The following is a 7,462-nucleotide window of genomic DNA, read 5'->3' as shown; positions in this document are numbered from 1 at the left end:
TGGACATAGCAACCCTAGAGTTTTATTTTTTTTGGTATGTTTGTTATTTATTTGAATTAATGTGTCTATAACCTTGCTAATAAATTAGCAAGAGAAATGAAAGTTTAATTTGTAGGTATGCTATTTACCCCTCTAGTACTTTTATTGTATTCTCAATTCTATTAAAACAGGACTGCCTAGGAGAACTAATGAGCATCTAGGTTGGGAGGATCAAGGAGATTGGAAGAATGACTAGATCAATCATCCATCCTCTAAAGTACTAGGGTGAATTCACAATAAAGAAGAATAAAATGGAAGTATTTTTTAGAATATATTTTGAAATAATGTTATTGTTGGTTGCTATTTGGAACATCATTTTGTTTCCCCTATACAAAAATTTGTACAAGCACGGAACTTAACCTAGCTACCCATGTGCTCTACTGAAGTTAAACTTGGATTGCAAATGATGCTTAACATTATTAATCCAAGTTGCTCTTGAAAAGTTAAACTTGGATTGGAAACGATACTTAACATTTTTACTCCAAGTTTAGCCGATGTGATCTTCCTAAGTTAAACCACATTACAGAAGTTGATTAAATATCTATTTTAAAGATTGGCTTCCAGGTTAAACATGGTGAGGCCCTAGGCCTTCTTGTTATGGGATCATCCACTACTTCTTAGGCAAAGCCTTTCAAAGAAATTGGATATTTAACTTCTTACAATAACCCTAGGTTTAACTACAGAGACCACAATCGAAACAAAAAATTGAAACGCAAAATCGAAATACAAAATTGATAGCACAAAATCGAAACATAAAATCGCTAGCCTCTTGTGTTGGTGTTTCAGAATCCATGCAAAGAAAAACTAACTAATTAATTCGAAGCGGAAACTATTAATTAATTATATCTTTCTTTGTAGCTAATGACCTCTTGATCTTCTGTTGTATTCCTCTCTTTATCTTAGACGTCGTGTGGGCGACGATCTACTAAGATAACTCCACCCGAACCACTTCTTTGCCTCCAAGAAACTCGAGCCACCAAGGGATGCCAAAATAGAAAATTTCCTTCTTCTTCTTCTTCCCCTCTAAACAACCGGCCACCAAGGATCTCTTCTTTTCTTTTCAAGTTTTGGCCACCAAGATGCGATAGGTGCCAACCTTAGAAAGAAGAAAGGGAAGAGAAGAAGATGGTGCCGCCGGCCTAAGAGAAGAAACAAAGTGAGAAGAGGAAGAGAGAGGACCGGCCACAAGGAAGAGAAGAGAGGAGGCAAGGCTTCGTTTGTATCTCTCATGAAGCACCATCTCCTTCTCTTTTATAATCCTTGGTCATGGCAAAAAAGGAAAGTTTTAAACATAATTAAAACTTCCTTATTTATGGCCTCCCTTTAAAAAAGGAAATTTTATCAACAATTAAAATCTCTCTCTTTTAAATTTCCTATTGTACATGGCAACAAAAGGAAAGTTTTAAAATTAATCTCTCTCTTTTAAAACACGTAGACAACTACAAAAAATGAAATATTAATTAAAACTTCTCTTTTTAAATCATGATTACAAAAAATGAAAATTTTATCAAAAATTAAAATCTCTCTTTTAGATAGCTACAAATAAGGAAAAATTTTAACAAAATTAAAATATCTCTTTAATCCTTTATAGATAGCTATAAAAGGAAAGATTTTAAAATTTTAAAACTCTCTTTTAAAACCATAAGGATGACTATAAAAGGAAATTTTTAACACAAAATTAAAAACTCCTTTATTCTTCATGTGGCCACTAAAAAGGAAAGTTTAAAACAAAAATTAAAACTTCCTTTTAACTTATGTGGCCAGACATATCTTGGACACCAAGATGTGCTTGGGGCCGACCACCTCTTGGGCTACAAATAATACTTGGCCGACCCCCTTTGCTCCAAGCAAGGATGCACCCGACCCATTACTTGAGTAAGAAGTGGACTTTATGGATACAAGACTTTATAGAGGCTACAACAGGGACCGAGAGGAAAAATTAGTTTTGGTCTCCCGATGAGCTTAAGCTTCCTGTGTTCGCCCTGAACACCCAACTCAAGTTCATCAATAATAACTCATACCACTAAAGAGTTATTATTGAACTACCGCATCAATCCCAAATTATATTATGGACTCCTTTTTATTATGAGTGCATTAATCTCCCTATGTTTAAGATATCAAATGTCGATTAATTAAATGAGTTACTGACAATTCACTTAATTAATATCTAGCTCCAAGAGTAGTACCACTCAACTTTATTGTCATGCCAGACTAAGTCCACCTGCAAGGTTTACATGACAATCCTTATGAGCTCCTCAAGGGGACATCATCAACCTAGATTTACTAGGACACAGTTTCCTTTTATAATCAATAACACATCATATAAATAATATTATTTCTCAACTTATCGGGCCTATTGATTTAACGAACTAAATCTCACCCATTGATAAATTAAAGAAATACATACTAAGTATATGTGCTTGTTATTATATCAGGATTAAGAGTACACACATCTATAATAGCAGAGGTTTTGTTCTTTTATGTAGTCAGTATAAAAAGAAACTACCTCAAATGGTCCTGCTCAATACACACATAGTGTACTAGTGTAATTTTATAGTCAAGATAAATTAATACCAAATTACACTATAACCACTCCAATGGTTTGTCTCATTCCATCTTGGTTGTGAGCTACTATTTATAATTTATAAGGAACTGATAACATGATCTTCTGTGTGATACCACACACCATATTATCTACAATATAAATTAAATGGACAACTGCATTTAACATAAATGCAGATATTTGACCAATATGATTTTTATGTTATACAAAAGCTAGATTTTTAGTGTACATCCCAACAGTTATGTGTCAAATATGATTTTGAGTTTCCTAAGAACGAAGATGGAGAGGAACTTGAGAAGTATAAATGGACTAAAAAGCAACGTGAAGAATTTATGACGAATGGTAAGGGTAAGTTCCACTTGTTAAGTGTTTTACCTATGCAGGAAATAAGTAGGATCAACACATATCACTTTACCAAAGAACTTTGAGAGAAATTCTTAGAACTCCATGAATGTACCTTTAAAAGATATATTGCTTATAGAGGATGAGAATCCTATTGGGTGTGAAAAATTCTAAAAAGTTTAAAAAGGGACAAATAGTTAAAAGACATAAAGTCGGAAATGAATTTCATGTATGAAAACTAAGTTTGGAACTTGATGGACCCACCTAAAGGCATAAAACCTATTGGGTGCAAGTAGATTTTTAAGAAAAAAATTGACATAGATGGTAATGTGATTACCTGCAAAGCTAGACTAGTGGCAAAATACTATCGTCAAACATGAGGTGTTGACTATGATGAAACATTTTCATCAATAGCTATTCTTGAATTTATTCAGAGACTCCTGACCATAGTAGCTCATTATAATTATGAGATATGACAAATGAATATGAAAATAACTTTCCTCAATGAAAATTTATCTGAAGATGTGTATATAATACAACTTGGGTGTTTTACATCTATTGACAAAAATAAAGTATGTAAGCTTTAACAATCCATTTATGAACTGAAGTAAGTATCTAGGAGTTGGAACATTCATTTTGATGATGCAATCAAAGAGTTTGATTTTCTAACAAATCCTGATGAACCTTACGTGTACATAAGGGTTAGTGGGAGTGCGATCGTGTTCCTAGTATTATATGTAGATAACATATTGCTCATAGAAAATGATATGTCTGTTTTACATTTAGTTAAAGTTTGGTTATCTAAAATATTCTCCATGAAAGATATGTGAGAAGCAACCTATATTCTAGGGATTACGATATATAGAAATAGGTTAAGATAGTTGCTTGGTCTTTTACATTCTACATACATAGATAAAGTGCTAAAACAGATTAGGATGAATGAATACAAGAAAGGTTTTCTTCCCATGAGACATGAGATCACCTTTCAAATTCTATGTGCCCGAGCACACAAGACGAGAGGATGCACATGAGTCAAATTCCATATATGTCAGCTATAGGATCAATTATGTATGCTATATTATGTACTAGGTTTGATATATCGCACGCTGTGAGTGTTACAAATGGATATCTGTCAAATCTAGGGATGGATCATTGGATGACTATCAAGGCAATCTTTAAGTACAAGAAGAACTACATATTCATTCTTGATATATGAAGAATGTGATATGGTTATACATAGATATACTGATGTTAACTTTCAGATGGACAAAAATAACTCCAAATCCCATATATATTCGCCTTAAATGAAGGTGCAATAAGTTGAAAAAAATCTAAACAAGAAATCGTTGCCGATTCTACCACTAAGGCATAATACATTGTGGTTTCAGAAATAGCCAATGAAGTAGTTTGGATTAAGAAGTTCATCAATAAACTTAGAGTGGTTCTGATCATTGTCAAAGTAGTACTAATTTATAGCAATAACAATGGATCCATTGCATAGGCTAAGGAATTCATGCCTTATCACGATTTATTCATCGTTATTACTTGATCAAGAGATCATAAGTAGGAAAAAATATAAATTGAGAAAATTCTCATAAAAAAGAATCTAGCATATCCTGTGATAAAACCTCTATCACAAAATAAGTTTAAAAGCCATATTGAGGCCTATGGTATTAGATACCAAGGCAATTGATTTTAGATCAAATGAGAGTATTTTATATTTGAGAGATGTCTTAAAGGCAAATCGCCTTAAACATTGTCTTATTTATTTGATAAATAAAATTTACTATTTGTGTGTATATTCTGTATGTATGTAATTTGATCTTAAACTCAATTAATAAAGTCCACAATACAAAGCATAACAGGAGAGAAATTGTTATTGAATTACAATTAGTGGATATCTCATCATGTGTAATTATGTACATATTAAAATCTTCCCTAATCAATAAATTGATAAGACTGAACATTGTCTATTATGTGAGACTAGCACATATTATACTACTCCTTGGTTTATCTAAGCAATCGATCCTCACTAGTTGGAAATATAGGGATGTTGAGAGTTAACATGTGGATGCTAGTTAAGGGTAACAAGTTCATCGGATGTGACTTGCTATGAGATTTCATATGCTTCTTTACATGTTAATAAAGATCTTATTGCAACTCAAGTGTAAGTTTCCTTAGACTTAAGATATTCAAGTCATCTTGGTCATGAAGACTTATATTTTGACATCTTAGCTAAACATCTATTAAGAGGTGTAGTTCCAGGAGGATTGGGTATAAGCCAATATGCCCGAAGGTGTTTGAATAACCCACAGAGAATTCATCACTCCTTTTATAAGTAGATGTATACCCAATGACCTCTTGTCAAGATTATTACTCATAAATCTTTGGCTAAAACAAACATATCAAGACACTACAAGAAAAAAGCTAATAGACAACACTTTTAAAGCGTTGTTTTTGTGCCTGAAAAAGCGTTGTTAAAGGCACTGTTGTTAAAAGTCTGCTCAACGACAACACTTTTAAAGCGTTGTCGTTTGTAGCGAAGACAACACTTTAAAAGAGTTGTGTATTTTTTTGCAAAAAGATCATCTTTGCAATGCTTTAAAAGCGTTGTTATTTTTGGCAAAGACAACACTTGTGCAATGCTTTAAAAGCGTTGTCTTTTTAAAATAAAAAAAAATCTATTTACAAAATCATTTTTTATATTTACAAAACTATTAATTTTCTTTTACCATGTCTAGATTTGAATTTGACATCTAAAATAACATTAATTAGCTCAGTTAATGATTTCAAACTCGTACCAAAACAATAGAATTCAATTACAAAGTATTAGTATTTACAGGAGAATTCAACTATACACAAAGACTAAATAGTTCTGTTTCAAAGTAGATGGTGACATTCGAATTTAAAATAAAAAAAAACACAAAATAGCAAGTCGGCCTCGAAGACAATGATCTGCATGCTTACTTCTACTAGATATACTGATCAAAAAGGATTGTTGGCTTAAGACTGGGACAAAACACCTACCACTGTGTATCTGCCACAGAAAATAATACCATCAGTATTATGCAAAAGAAATTTTCACTCTTAAAGTTGAAAACAAAGGTCACAGTTCACACCATACAGCAATGAGAAAATTTGGATTGAGAAAGACAGAAGAAAGAAATGGATCTTTGGCAGGTAAATTAGTGCACAAGAAAAAAGGCAACCAAAGCCACACATGATTCTATACATAGAACCTAGAATGATATCTTGGATTGGTTTTATATTTTTACTGGCTACATTTCTTTAACAGACATATTAATGCTATAAATCACATAGATATATTCTTCTCGCATTACTGAAATTCTTTCTCATTGTCAAATGTTTGACAAGATAATAAGTAGTCCTCGTCTATTGAAAAAGCAACAGTAAGATATATCTACAGACTATATTATTTGTCATTCATTGCATATCATTCTTTGTTTGGCAAATCATATAGCATAAAACACATTCTAGTACATTCACCAGCCATGCTCACCAGGCATCCATCAATACAAATTGTTTTGAACATATGGTAAGGTCTCACAATGCATAAAAAAGCATTATTTTCTTAGTAGAAGATAAGAAGTTTAAACAATTGTCTTTTAATACCAAAGACAAATAAAAGATAAATGAAAATAAATATATTTTCATTACAGATGAGATAATCATCCATTGACAAACTATATATGCATGTTAACAATTTGCAAGGAAAAGTAGGAAACTCACTTATTCGTAGTCTGGATTTTTGATCCAATCTAACCTAGAGCATGGAAAGTAAAAACACATCAAGTAAATATCTAGTGAAACAAAAACTAGAGCATGTAACAAAACCTAAACTAATTGCATTCAAATAAAGAACAAACATCATAGGAACATAAATCACTAAACTAACAAGCATTACATGGAATTAAACTAAAGAAAATGTATCAACTAAAATCTATATAATGGAAGAGACATTTAATCAAACACTTTATGGGCATGAGTCAATGAAATCATAATGTGTGCAAATTGAAACATAGGAGGTCAAATTAATACAAGCACTTAACATTCACATAAAACATTACTCAATATAAAAGACAACATGAAGAAAAACATAGAACGAAACCTAAAACATGAAATGAAATCTACATAAAGCTCTAAAATAGCAAAGACCCTATCAGAATCTAATGATTTTATCATTTTGAGTTCTCACTAAAAGAACTACATATGATACAAATCCAACTATCTAAGCTAAAAACATCCTGCTATTGTAATTTAGAAACGTGAATTCTATTGCAGGATCAAGAAGAACAGGAGCAAATCTCCTTCATTTAAAGCCAATAAGAATACAAACTAATTTTCAAATTACCATCATAAGAAAAACTTTACACTTCCCAATGTGTACTGAGTCAATGTCTCAGCAAGCAGTCAACTCAAGCACAATAAAATGAACGTCCTATGATGAACAAAGATTTCCTACGAGCACAGATGGTGTAGATAACTAACTTCCTGAGA

This window comes from Zingiber officinale, chromosome 9A (assembly GCF_018446385.1).
Source record: "Zingiber officinale cultivar Zhangliang chromosome 9A, Zo_v1.1, whole genome shotgun sequence".
Lineage (NCBI taxonomy): Eukaryota > Viridiplantae > Streptophyta > Magnoliopsida > Zingiberales > Zingiberaceae > Zingiber > Zingiber officinale.
Note: the sequence above shows the minus strand (reverse complement) of the source record.